At 45.5% G+C, this 14,438-nt stretch overlaps 1 protein-coding gene across 3 annotated transcripts in view; it reads left to right on the plus strand.

Moving 5' to 3' along the window:
* The first annotated feature begins 1,663 nt into the window (after positions 1 to 1,663).
* grm3 (glutamate receptor, metabotropic 3) overlaps positions 1,664 to 14,438 on the plus strand; it is a 108,242-nt gene continuing 95,467 nt past the window's right edge. For 2 of the 3 annotated variants that reach the window (XM_079567806.1, XM_079567808.1), the window contains exon 1: positions 1,664 to 1,701. The gene's annotated coding sequence lies outside the window, so the exon portion shown is untranslated. Of the gene's footprint in view, positions 1,702 to 1,771; positions 1,791 to 14,438 lie in introns of those variants that run through there. The other variant, XM_079567807.1, reaches the window with a different exon arrangement.

Here is a 14,438-nt window from a genome sequence, read left to right on the forward strand (position 1 = left end):
CGTCTCAGAGACCATGCAAAGACGTCTCAGAGACTATGCAAAGACGTCTCAGAGACTATACGGAGACGTCTCAGAGACCATGCAAAGACGTCTCAGAGACTATGAGGAGACGTCTCAGAGACCATGCAGAGACGTCTCAGAGACTATGCGGAGACGTCTCAGAGACCATGCGGAGACGTCTCAGAGACCATGCGGAGACGTCTCAGAGACCATGCAGAGACGTCTCAGAGACCATGCAGAGACGTCTCAGAGACCATGCAGAGACGTCTCAGAGACCATGCAGAGACATCTCAGAGACCATGCAGAGACGTCTCAGAGACCATGCAGAGACATCTCAGAGACCATGCAGAGACATCTCAGAGACCATGCAGAGACGCCTCAGAGACCATGCAGAGACGTCTCAGAGACCATGCAGAGACGTCTCAGAGACCATGCAGAGACATCTCAGAGACCATGCAGAGACGTCTCACAGACCATGCAGAGACGCCTCAGAGACCATGCAGAGACGTCTCGGAGACATCTCAGAGACCATGCAGAGATGTCTCAGAGACGTCTCAGAGACCATGCAGAGACGTCTCGGAGACATCTCAGAGACCATGCGGAGACGTCTCAGAGCCCATACGGAGACGTCACAGAGACCATGCAAAGACGTCTCAGAGACCATGCAGAGACGTCTCAGAGACCATGCGGAGACGTCTCAGAGACCATGTGGAGACCTCTCAGAGACTATGCCGATATGTCTCAGAGACCATGTGGAAATTTGGAAAAAGTCTACAAAAGTCTCCTCTGAAAACTAACCTGTTTGTTCTCTCGAGACTAGCCTTATCTCCAGGGGACGTCTTGGAGACATGTCCGTGACCAACGGCAACTCCATTCTCCAGGCAGTGAGATACGCCTTTTTGACTTCTATTTAAAAAAACAACTGTGCAGCCTTTGACTTGTACCAAAGTAATATTACTAAGTACTTTTACTTAAGAATAATGAAGTAAATAAACCACCTCTGCACACAACCCAAAGTGTTCCGCAGTGTGGCTTTAACACATCGCCTACACACCAGTGGCACATGTGAGCAGCTGAATGAAGTTGCTGCATGTTTCATGTTGCAGACACTCCGCTCCTCGGAGGTACAGCCTGTTGGCTCCGCAGTGTGTCGATACCGGACTCCCGCGTGGACCAGCCACCGGCCGCTCTCCACCCCCCTCCCCATCGCGCTTAACACCTCAGCCGCTCCGAGTGGTAAACATGTTCAGGGGAGGCGGCTGCTGAATGAATCTCTAAGTTTTTTTTTTTTTTCTTCTTTTTTTTTCTACCCAATAAAAATGTCTCCTTCGCCAGATCGATTGTTGTTGCTAGGAGACTGTAGCATCCTCTGGCACAGCTTCCCGCGTCTGTTGTTTCTCTCTCTTCCCCTCTCTCTCTCTCTCTCTCTCTCTGTCTCTCACACACACACACATACACACGCATTCACCCACGTGCACGCGCCAGTCCACGGAGCCCTTGCCTTTGCCTTGCCCGGATCGCGATGAGCCTCTGTCAGTGCGTCTACGCGGAGGGAACAGCCGGGAGAGTACACCACTAACGCCGCGCTCTCGGACCGGGACAGAACTTCCTGCGCATTGAGACTTTTTTTTTTTTCTTTTTTTCTTTTTGCATCCCCTTCCTTCCTCCTCCAGTCTCTCCCAAGTAATCCCACGCGTCAAGGTAGGACAAACGCACGCTATATGCTTGTACTTGTACGCGCTGCGGTGTCACGGGCAAATATTGAACGAGAAGAAGGCGACAGAGCGCAGGTAAGGCGGGATGGAAACGAAATGTGTCAGTCCGGGTCCGTCCGAGCGCGCGGGAAAGAAAGCAAGACAAGAAGGGGCAGGCACGGAGGATTCTTTTGAACTTTGCGCATCGTTTTTTTTTTTTTTTTTAACCATGGGGGAAGAGACGACGTTCGGTCAGGGTGCGTTTGAGTTGGAGAAGGCAAGAAACACGCATAGGTGAACGCGGGTAAATCTCTGCAGTATATGAGGAGAAGGTGAAACAAAGAGTGGAGCCGCAGTTGCGCATTTTTTTTTTTTTTTTTTTTTTCTACGCAGTGGTGGAGAAGTTTATCTGAGGTCGGGCGCTGTGCAGAGGCATGCCCCCGGGCGCGATGCTTTAGAGCTGGGGGGGAGAGGAGATGATGAGGAGGAGGAGGAGGAGGTGGTGGTGGTGGTGGAGGTGGAGGGAGATGGGAGCTTTTGCATGATGGGCCCCACAGGTGGATGCCGAGAGAGGAGCGCGGGACGAGGCGGCGGTGTGACTTTTTATTTAAATTATTATTATAGTGCGGGCTCGGTTGAATTCGACCTCGGAATTTTGAATGAAAGAATTGTAGGGCAGGGCGATATGGCCAAAAAGAAAGAAACAAAAAAATAATTTTCAATTGCCTTTAACCGAGCACTCAGCTTTACCCCAATCCACAGCCTACAGGTCAGTGTAAAGCCTCATTTGAAAGCTAAGACCTACAAAAACCGATCACAACATTTTTCCTAGCGTTGTCGTCACTTTTTAGTCGCATTTTTGGTGCTTTCTTTTAAGTCACGTTGTTGTCCCTTTTTCATTCCTTTTTTGTCGCTCGTTTGATGCTTTTTTTGTGCCTATTTTACGTCCCATTTTTGTCGCTTGTTTTGTTGCTTTTTTCAGGAAGTTTTTGGAGTTGGGTGAAATCTAAAAAGGTTGAGAGTTTCAGTCCTTGCAATGTTTTGACGCGCTTCCCTCGTGGTTTAGTCTCAGGTTTATTCCAGGTTCAGTCTGTGATATCGTCCGATTTTCATCCCTGTTCAGACGTGGTTTTCTCCTGGTTTAGTTCAGGTTTTAATCCCGACTGTAGAAGCAGTGAGAAAAGTGTCAGCGCAGAACTGTGTTAAACATAGAAACCACTGAATCGCGATATGGCGATGTTACCGGATGGTCCTGGAGATCAGATCACGATTGGCCCAGCCCTAATGAGAACAGAGGCTCTTCTCCCTGGTTTGGAGATGATTTAAAGACATTTGTTTACTCCGTTTTTGAGACATAATCTCCACAATCTCTCATAATCGGGCTAATAACTGAAAACGGGCATAACAGACGAGATAACATGACGTATCTATCACGCAACCATACTGTACATAAGGGCCACCTTTTCTCCTGTCCTTGCACAATTTGGAATTTTCCTTCCTTCTCATGTCTCTTTTCATTTTGAGCAGAGCCGACCCCAAAAAGTTTATTTGTTAAGAAGCTTTTGAATGAGTAGGGCTCACCAGTACTTTAATGCTACTTGGTTTTCGATACCGATACCTGAACGATACTCTTTCTGAGCGATACTCAAATATTTGTCATCTAGAACCAGAAAACAGAGCAATAATGTGTGAAAGTAAGGCAAGTTTGTAATATTGGATTCATCTCCAATGTCAGGGAATGTGAGAAAAATGATAATGTAATAATGGGGCAAAAATAGGGGTAAAATCGGAGGGAAAAAAATGGGCAGAAATAGGGAAAATATTAGTTAACAAAATGGGAAAATTTGAGAATTTTTTTTTGCAAAAATAAGAAAAGAAAATGTTAAAAATTGGGCAAAATCTTTTGAAGAAAAATATTTTTTTATTTAAGCTGAAGTCCTTTTCTTTAATGCAGCATAAAAACTTGGATCTAAAGATATACTGGCATCTTTTAACAGTACCCAGCCCTATAAATGAGTGAATATTTTGAAATGAATGCGCTTTATTTATAGGACGGCGTACAGTTTTGTTTTTTTTTTGGGGGGGGGGGTTGCTATAGTGACGGCTGACTGAGGTAGAGGCGAGGCAAGTTTATTTGCTGAGCACAAACGGTACCCAGCGTATTCCAAAGTGCCTTATGGAATGTATGCATTAAAAGTACATTACAAATGACATGAAGTCACTGTGTACTAATCTGAGCTCCGTCTGGGGGGGGCGGGAAGGCATTTATTTGTCTGTAGTTTAGATGGAAAATGTCAGTGGGGGTTGCGAACACCACCAGCGGCTATTATGATGGGGATTGAGACAAAAAAAAACAACAAGAAAAAGTCGAAAACCACAGGCAGACAAAAATCGATCCCCCGGCGACCCCTGTTGAACCTCCCAACACTTTCAGCACAAACCCGCTGCTTCACTGCTGTAATAACCCGCATCTATCAAGCATCTATCAATCTGTTGGTGTCAGTAATCTACTACAACATAAGGAATGATCACGTAATCCATAACCGACTGAAAGGGGGTCTTGCCTAAAACCCGAGTACCGTCGGTTTTTATCTAATGGGAGTAACCGAGGAAGCCTGCAGCTGTGTTTGGAGCCCCTGAATAGGACTGCAGCAGTCAGTGGGTAAACTGTAAACATAACTGCATACAGACATCCGTCGCAAAGCTCATCATAAACATGTGTGATTTCTTTCTGCGTGTCAACAATAGAGTTCTTTGTCATGTGTAAAGACCTGAGTGTTTTGTGGTGCATTGGAATGTCGGCTGTCGCGTCCTTGAGTCGAGATATGACTGATCTCCGTGTTCACCTTTCAGAGGGGAGTTTGCTTGTTAAGCTCAGCACACACGACATGATTTTTTTTGTCGGGTATCAGGTAGTGTGTGTGGAGAGCGGGGGTGTTCAAATGGTGTAATGTGGGCGGCAGAAGGGTGCAAAAGACTCCCGTCGCAAGAAATCGAAAAACACTGAAGCTCCTCCCTTTTTATTCCTCTGTCATAACTGTGGGATAAACAACTAATTGACTCTGTGCACTGGAGCTAACGGTAACAACGCCTCCCCGGGAAGTAACTTCCGGTTCCGGTCCAGCACGCCAGAATAAAAGCACACAGCTCGTCTCATTCAATAGTTCGGCAGGTACTCGCTACATAACAAGAATATAATTAAATACACACATTTTAAGTGCCACTGTTACGAGACACGTGTCCGCTCTGACTTCATTCCGTGACAATTTACGATAAAATTTACGATAAGGACCAGTCTTTTCAGAGCATGGTTTGCACTTGTTGCAGCGTGAGAAGAAAAACAGTGGATTTTAAAGGACAACTCACCCGATATGCACTTTTATATATATATACAGTTTAAAGTTTAGACATAGCTAGCAGCGGCAGAGCTAAGGTTAGCCTTTGACCTGTTGTACAAAAACAACATACCTTAGGAAAGTTCCATGCTATCATTGATCCGTGGGGCAAAGGGGCAAAAAATGAACATCCCAGGGCTTTTATCATCGTAGCAACTTCACCGTTACTTCCCCCCGGGCCGAGCTGAGACGAACTGGAGCTGCATACCTGTGTCAGGAGCAAGAGATAGCACAAGAGATAGCACAGGCTGCAGAGCAAGGACGAGCCAAATCATCCAAAAATAACTTTCTTTCAGTTGAGATATTGATTGTGTTATGTCTGTTAACAGTCAGACATAAAAAAAAAAAAAGTTGAACTAATGAACTGCTGAACGAACTAATGAATGCGACGGTGCTTTTATTTGAAGCTCCGTGCTAGCAAAACCGGACGTCGTTTCTTGGGGCGGCGAGGTTACCGTTAGCTTAATGCACGGAGTCAATTGTGGCGCATTGGGTTGCCGTGTGTACGAAATGCGTGGTATAAACAAACATTGTCTTGCCTTGCCTGATTAATGGCCAAACAGAGATTAGCGCCTCTTACTGAATTTAGGGTCAGACTTCTATTCAGCAACTTTTCTCCGCCGTCTCGAGAATTATGTCTGTCCGCCAACGTTTCCTATTAAATCTAAAGGAAACACTTCCCGCTTCTTCATGTCGCCGACTCGCACCCGCAGCACTGATCTGTGTTGTTGCCGACAGTGATCACATGACACTGTTGACCAATCGGAACACAAAGAGAGAGATGAAGCTTGTGTACTGTGAACCTCCAGTCGTCCTGTAACCGCACTAAACCCAGTCGATTTCACTAAATCTTTACAGACTGAAAAAAATCATGTAGTGTGTGCTCAGCTTTACTCTCCGGATGGGTTTCCTCTTCTGAGCTAATCCTCCACAGTTCTGATCGTTGAACATCTGCAGGTGAGTCCCTGGTCCTGCTCCTTACGGGTTCAGCTTGCACTTGCCTTGTAATGAGAGGATCGCGGGTTCAAGACAAGGCGATTCACTTGCTTTCCCTTCGACGCCGCCGCATTCAAATCCAAACACTTTTACATCTGCGTTGGACCTCACAAATAAAGCGTGTCTTCTTTGTCCCGTTTGTGGATATGTGACGCAGAGCCAAGGGCGTCTACAGATGCGGCCAGACTTAACAGAGTGCACCGGTCCATGGTTGATAGACGTAACATGACCCTTTTGAGGCCGCGTTTTAGTCCAGACTCGATCTCCGTCTGGATGTGATGGTACTTGGAAGGTCAAACATTATATGAAGTGGTACTTGGTGTAAAGCGTGTGAGAACCACTGCCATAATCCGTCATCGAGCCCCGGTGTGTCTTCAACAAGTGTCGGCCCCACTACTGTCTGCAGAGGGCGCTGCAGGCCAACTTGGAACTGTCTATATAAAACATAAAAAATGACAGAAAACTTGCAGTAATGTTTTGCCATGTTTATATTGGTCATAAGCACAGCAAAGGTTTCTGACTGCAGTGTCTCGCCTCAAAGTCACAGAGGTAAAACTTTGTAGACCTGTTTGTGTTGAAATGTGTGGCTTCTTCCTTTACAATCCAGTCGTCTTTAAGATGGAAACTGTTACACATCTTCCAAAACCTTCCCTGAAACATCATCAATCAGTTCAAACCCGAGATGTTATGTCCATTCAGTCATTTATTATCGGCGTCTGCAGCCCCCGACGCCGCCCGTGCGGAGGAGGCGAAGGCGGGCAGGCGGAGGAGAGCGAGTGGGCGTCAGGTGTCCTTGTGCCTTGTGCGAGTTTGGTAACGCGGTTAATGGCGGTCTGCCGCGCTCGCTCTTTCTCGATGGCTCTGGCCTTGAGCCCGGTCTCCATGTTGTGTTTTTGTTTTTTGATGGCAGGGGCCTCCCACGTGAGCGCCGTGTGCCGGCCGTTATGGCGCATACGTCCTTGTATAGATGCAGATGGCCTCCGTAACCTGTGTACAGACACGCTGCCTATTCATCTCACATGGTGTTCAGGGAGATGGAGCGTTTAACAGTTACGGGAATATCTGAGTGCTTTTTCCATTGTGCAACGCTGGCACTTTATTATTATGCAAAATCAGTTGATTCAATATCCGATGAAACTTAAGACTGCACAGAAAACACTTTTAAAGGCTCTATACCTTTTTGTGGACTAGGTTTTGTCCTTCAGTTTGTTGCAAATGAAAACAGTTCATCGATTCTTATTAAGGAGTCACAGTCGGGACTTAATACTTTAAATGTGGGAGAAAAAAAGTTTATATTAGTGCGTCTTTGAACTTTTAGTGACCTACAGCTGTATGGTGGGTTAGTTTAGTGGCTATTTTCCGTCATGATGGCCTCGAGGACGCTCTAGGAGCAATTCTTGGGGGGTTTCTGGAAGGTTCTTTGCAGAGAATGTATGTGTAACCATGGAGATGGTTTTGTCTGCAGAGAAAACAATACGAAGAGATGACTTGGAAGTTTGTGACAGTTTTTGTTGGCCCAGGAATTATAGATACAGACGGCATCTCGCCATAGAAGGGGGCGTGGCCTCGCCGAGGGGGGAAAATAGAATCTTTTGGGAAACCCTTTTTTTTTGCCATTTCCTGGCAAAATATAAATTTTATCATTTTCATTTATCAAATTATTTATCATGCAAATAAAGTCAAGTCTATATGGATGTTTATTCACAGCAGATTGTTCAGTAGAAGTCATAGCAAGCGCTAGCTAGCGTTAGCATTAGCACACTGCTAACATATAGCATCGTGTTAGCATTCTCTTTTTTTTTAATGTATTAATGGGCTGTTGAAACACTTTGCTCCTCCCCGTGTCTTTTTATCTTAAACTATATTCATAATTCAGTAGAGAAAGTTTAGATTTTTCTCCAAATTGTTTTCCCCTTTAACTGTTTTCAAACATGACCATATATGGGCGATTCCAGAGATGCCATGCATATCTATAGAGAAATTCCTCCAATCTGCATTTTGACAACTTTGTTGCCATAGTTACCACCATGTAGTTTTCAGCTGCCCTCCACTACTATAGGCTATTGATCTTAGAGCGTCCTCGAGGCCACATAGAAAGTAATCACTCATTCAGCACTGGCTCACACTGCAAACACACACTAATATCAACTTTTTTTTTAATGGATAAAAAGTTATGAAATGCAGCATTTAACCCCAATGCTGAGGACAGATCAGTGTTCTGCCATAGGTGCAGCATCCTGGTCCAGGGTGACCTTAAGTCCCGTCCCAAAATCAAAGCTTTTGTCCCGGATCCTGAATCGAGCCCAATCCATGTCCCGGATCAGCAGAAGTAACTGCTCGATTAAAGGCCAACACGCAGCACACACAGGTGGCCCCGCACCCCGGTGGCCCCGCACCCCGGTGGCCCCGCACCCCGGTGGCCCCGCACCCCGGTGGACGTGGCACAGGTCAGTTAATGTGTTGGATAACACAGACAGTAAGTGACACAGGGTTTGCTGTAAACTCTGAGGACAGAGACGAGAGCTGCGGTAAAGAGACAAGAAAGAACTCCTAATGAGAGTAGAACTTTGTCTTTCTCTTTCTTTTAAAACAACCACTCTGCCTCTATTTCTCTGTGGTGCTTTACTCACTCATCCCTGGGCTAAATTGTTTCGGTGATCAGTGGGGGAAAACACTGAAGCTCTTCTGCTTGTGTTAAAAGAGCGGTGACGCGCCTCACTCTGTCCCAGACTGATGTCAGTGCAAATGTTATTGGCTATAATCAAACTGAAGAACAGGAATGTAAGAATGTATCAGGGAAGATGTGCCTAAAGCTGATTGAGTGAAAGCATTTAGAATATGGCGGTAGTGTCGGATGGAGAAGGAGAGGAGAGCACCACCTTGTGACATCATCAGGAGGGCCATGAGGGGAATGGAGACAGGATTACTCTTTAGTATTGAGGCGGCTGCAGATGAAGGCTTGTGAGTTGTGCACATGTACACATGTACACAGGTGGAGCTGGGTGAGCCGCAGCTGCCGGGGCCTCACACGTGGGTTCATACAGAGCACATCACTGTAGCTTTGGTTCCCCCCAGGGGCCCGGAGGTCATCGTGCCTCTGGAGACCAGGCTCCTCTGCTCACCCCTGAAAAGCTCTGTGCGACGGCCCACTTAACACAGACATGTTCAAATGGTTAGGCTATTGAAGTGTTAAGTGAAACGCTTATTGCAGAGCCCAGAGTCAGGATTAAACATGGTGAGGCTGTCCAAAAAGTGAAATATCAGGAAGTGTGTGATTTTTCTTTTGTGAAAGTGCTCTTTGGTGCTCCTCACACATCTATCTTTGTCTTCTTTCTTTTTGAAAAGATTGTTGCATTCACTGCACTTAACTGGACTCAAGTGGACTCGGTTTGATTGTGTGCCAAGATTGCAACAACTTTTTTTTTCGACTGGCACGGTTTGCATTCACAAAACACTTTGTACAACCGAGCCCTCACCAGGGGGAGGCGCTGCCACTGGACACCTGACTCCGCTGTTGGACAGTGAACAGCCTGATCTGTCACAGCAGGCTTGGAGCGGGACCATAAAACTGTTTTCGGGTCATCTTTTACAAATACACATGGCATGACATGACAATACTGTCCCTGGACCAACAGCATCAAAACTTGGATCTACAGATATATTTTTTCCATACCTGCTTTCGATACTTTCATTTTAGTACCTTAACTTCTTCATCCATACCATACTGGCACAGTTTAACGGTACCCAGCCCTACTTTTTCCATGGGCCCCTGCATAATCTGGGGCTGGTGCATCTCCACAGTCAGCACCGACTTATGCAAATGATAAATATATTATTCATCCACTTTTTTACTCATTGGACGACGCTAATGCCTTTCTCTTTCTGCCGCTCCTGCCTTTTCTCTGTCCACTTCTTTACTCACACGGACACGTCTCTCTTAATCTCCTCCGGCTTGGACTGCACCAATCGAAGTCAGTTTGTTCAAAGTCAAACGGCATCTCCCCGAGCGATGAATGTTGATAGATTTATGTCATGTGTGACTTTACTCTCACACAGTCTCACACAGCAGCGCGGGCTCCTGCTGCAGCCCAGTAAAAGCCTTTATTTGACCCGATATCGACCACTCTTCACGCCGTTTGCTTTGATTTTGGACAGTCGCATGACGTCGCAGCAGCGGGCACGTCCACTTTATGTTCCACTCTCTGGTCGGGCTCGATTATAGAAAAATGTATTATCACGATTATTTTAGTCTTACGCTCAGTTGATTTTTTTTTTACTTACTAAAAAAAAAACAAGTTCCCTTTAGCGCCTCCATGAATCGTGCCCGCCCCTTCACTCTTATTAGTTTACATTGGACTGGAGAAGTCGAGATCAAATCGGTTACTTCACAGACACAAAGCCGTTTTTGTTGGTGTAAATGAATATTGGACATGTTACACAGATCAATCCACTAAACATCAGATTCCCTCTTTCGCCGCTTAATGAATGGACTTCGTGCTCTACCGCAAGCGTCAATACAAAGGAAGTGCTGATCCATGGCTAAAGAGGCAAAAGTGGCGGAATAAGATAAATAGCAAATTCTGTATTTTCTTTGGACAATTCAAAAAGTCAAAATTATACTAAATATGCTCACATTTCTATACTAATCAACTGCCCCCTGCTGGCCGGCCCTCACACCCGCCCAAGCAAACCGAGCCACGCGGCCTGATCATCATACAGCGCTGTTTGTCTATATAAGGCACCTTTCCACATAACACGCTTGTGCGCCCCACACCTTGGTCTATGTACTCGCCTTGTCACGCTTGTGTTTCTACCACATGACACGACTGCAGATGTTGTGGGAGACGCCCCCACAGATGTGCGCCGTACTAAAGCAACAACAGAACGGCCTAAAAAGTTTTGCGATGAGGACAAAATGTGGACAATCTGCTTTCTAGTGCAGGTTATGGAATCATTCAGAGGGGCCAAGGCAAATACTTGAGGAAAGAAGCAGCTATGAAGGTAAGCAACTGTGTCGTTTTCCAACAAAAAGAACGTCTGTAAAGGAGCTCTTAAACATTACAAAGTGCATTGAACTGGTAGTAATAAACACACACCATACTCAACTGGACACATCAAGCTACGAGTTTGTTGAGTACATTGACTGGAAGGACTGATGCTGCCAAAAGCTGTGTGTTGTTGTTTGTGAGGCCAGGGCTAGCTTCATCGTTGTTTTCCTCTTTAGCTTCACCACCAGCGTTGTACTGTCCTTTTCTCCAGTAAGTTCAAAATAATACAAGTATTTCCACAATGTGAACGTGCTCGCTGAACCCTGCCATGTTGCTGAGTTGAGTTGATGAAAGTGTTGGAGGACACACGCATGCGCACCAGCACTGACGGGACGTGTTGTCAGTGAGCGGCACTGCAGGTGAAGAAGAAAGATCATTTTATTTTCATTTCATTTATTTATTTATTTGAATGGGACAGTGCATATTAATGAACAGACAACTAGTGCTGTAAATATGCCGGATTTAGCTCAAGGCTAATTCCCATCATAAAAAAACATGTCCCATAAAAAACAAGACAAGAACATACAAAATATAAAACATATAAGCCACAACACACAAGCAGTACATTACAGACAAACAGGCAAGGACAACAACTACACAATACATAATCAAGACCCAAACTAACGCGTCACTTTACTTGTTACTCGGAAAACGTAATCTGAGTACTCTAACGCGTTACTAAGTAGCGTGGCCTCGGCAGTGGGAAAGCTCGCCCACCGGGTTGACCAGGCACTGGGCTGAGCACTGTCTGCCAGTGGAGAATGGGCATGAAGATAACAAGAGCTACGTATAAAAATGACTTACATTTTCCGCAACAAATACAACAGTTGTATCACGCAGTAGTTCAGTGGATCACATGCGCTCTCTCACAAACAAACTGTGCAGGATGGACTCTCTGCCCCTTAGGTGGACAAGTGGGAGGGCATCCTTAATAATCGCCTTTTCTCGATCATGCTATTTTTGTAATCGTATTTTATTTCTTGCCACACCTAGCGGCCAGGCGAGCCTTCCTCGGGAACACTTCTTCACTTGTTGGAGCCTGCAAATAGAGAATTTGAATACCCATAATGTTCTGGAATCATCAGCTCTATAAATAAACGTGCCTTGCCTCGCAGTTTATGCCCATTGATGAGACTCCGTTCCTCTTTTCAGAAGACGAAACGCTTCAAACCGCGTTGCTGCTACAAAAGTTTGCCTCTGCGTTGTTCCTCTCTGCTCTGTAGGTGACCGGGGGAGCGCTGTCACCTTTGAGTCAGTCCCATGAGTTCTCTGTGAGCGATTCATCTCCCCCGCACACACACTCCTGCACGTGCAGTGTGCGCAGTAGAATGTAGGGGAGTGCTGAAGGCAAAGCCCCACAGAGCTAATGTTAATGAGACTGAGCGCATTTCCACTGGAAGCTCCCCCACTAGACTAAAGCACACGAAAACCCTGCTCGCACGGGGTGAGAAACACCAAAGGATCTGGGGTAAAAAAGGGAAACTTTGCAGGATGTCCTCAGAGTTTCTGTTGTGTTGATCTTTGGGAGATAATTTACCTATCGAGTAATTAAACAAACCGCAAAGGACTTACGTAATTCTAGTCCTGTGCAAGTTTCTAACCCACATAATGAAGTCCAATGATGGAAACATCGATTCCAGTGTGGTTTTCTGCAGCCCTCTTAGTATTAGTCTTTTTAGTCACATTTTAGTCGGACAAAAACTCAGAAGGTTTTAGTCACGTTGTTGTCAGTTTCATTAAAGCAGAACTATGTAGCTCATGCCCCTAGAGGCCATAAGCACCACTGCAGGAGTCGTAGCATATGTTTTTTTTACTCATTCATTGTCCGTGAGAGTAAATACTACACTGACAGAAAAGACAAAGGGAGAGAGGGATATTCAACCAATTAGACAATGGAGATCATTGTTTTTGCACTTGCCCGCCGTTAGCTTTGCCCGTTAGCCTGTTAGCTTCTTCTTCGTGATTCCATTAGTGTGTAATTGGTTGCTCCGGTCCGATGGCAGTGAAGTTGCAATTGTGGTTTTCTGGCCAGAGACACCAGGGGGAGATGAAAGACCCCCCAATTATCCCTTTAACACTTGCATTACCCCCAGAGGGACTATGGAAAGGATTTATTAAGGTAAACACGTTACTTAGTGTTGCTTTAAGCATTTGTATTTCAACAAATTCATTTTTGTAGGCTATGTAGTCTACTTAAAATAACACTTTGGAAATGTGGATGAAGGCTGACAGGCTGCACTGAGCTGGTGAATTCCTCCACAAAAGGCACAAGTGTCATTGTGAACATTGTAAATGACGGTGGCCTCATAAATAACGGCTTATACTTATTGTGCTTCATCCGCCTGTGTCACACGTTTCTCAAAGTGCTGCATGAAGTCATTATCATTCACTCCACATTCAATGGCAGTAAGTTACTATTGTAGCCACAGCCGCCCAGGGGCAGACTGACCATTTACCACGTGGCTATAATATGCTGTTTATATCCTGATCTCTTATTATGTCAGTGCCCTCTGCTGGACACGTGTGGAATTCTTTCCATTTTTTAAAATTTAAGCTGCCCCCTAGTGGCTGGAGTGAGCAAACTGGGTATTTCTTTAAATATCCATAACTCCGCACAGGAATGGGCTAGAGACTTACTTTTTTTTTTTTTTTTTTGACATGCTCAGGAATTCATGCTCCTCAAAGGGCCACATGAAATCCTCTCGGGCCTTGACCTTGACACATGTGACGTAAACGCAGAAAAACGTCTCGTCATGCTTTGGTCCCATAAGAACTTTTTTGTTTTTTAGTTAAACAATAACGACATTGATCTTTTCCTAACACCTCTGACCGTTTTCACGTGTATTAAAGTGATTACAGCTCCACAGCATTACACCGACCCAAACACTGTCCGTTATCCATCAAAAACATATATAAGAGAAAACTACTACTACAGGCCTGACATAGCAGCAACATGAGTGATTAAAAGGATTGTTATTATTTATTGTATTATCCATCCTTAAAAATCATGACATGGCTTATGTCTGCGAAATGTCCCGGAAAATTACTGATGTCTAGACCGTAGCCCCTCCCCCTGGGCCCAGACGGATGATGGGGGTATTAAAGAGGTCCTTCTCACACACGCACAGAGGGAAGATGCGGGGCTAAGTTTAGACAGCACTCACTTTGTCTGTACCTGTCCCTCACCTGCAGTCGACAAGGAGACAGGCCCACTCTGCTGGAGGAGCTTGTGGGTGGCACAGCAGTTAGTGTTCGTGCTTCACAGTGAGAAAGTTTGACCCCGCTGGACCGGACGGGGGCCTTTC

The sequence above is a fragment of the Gobius niger genome (assembly GCF_951799975.1).
Source record: "Gobius niger genome assembly, chromosome: 12".
Classification (NCBI taxonomy): domain Eukaryota; kingdom Metazoa; phylum Chordata; class Actinopteri; order Gobiiformes; family Gobiidae; genus Gobius; species Gobius niger.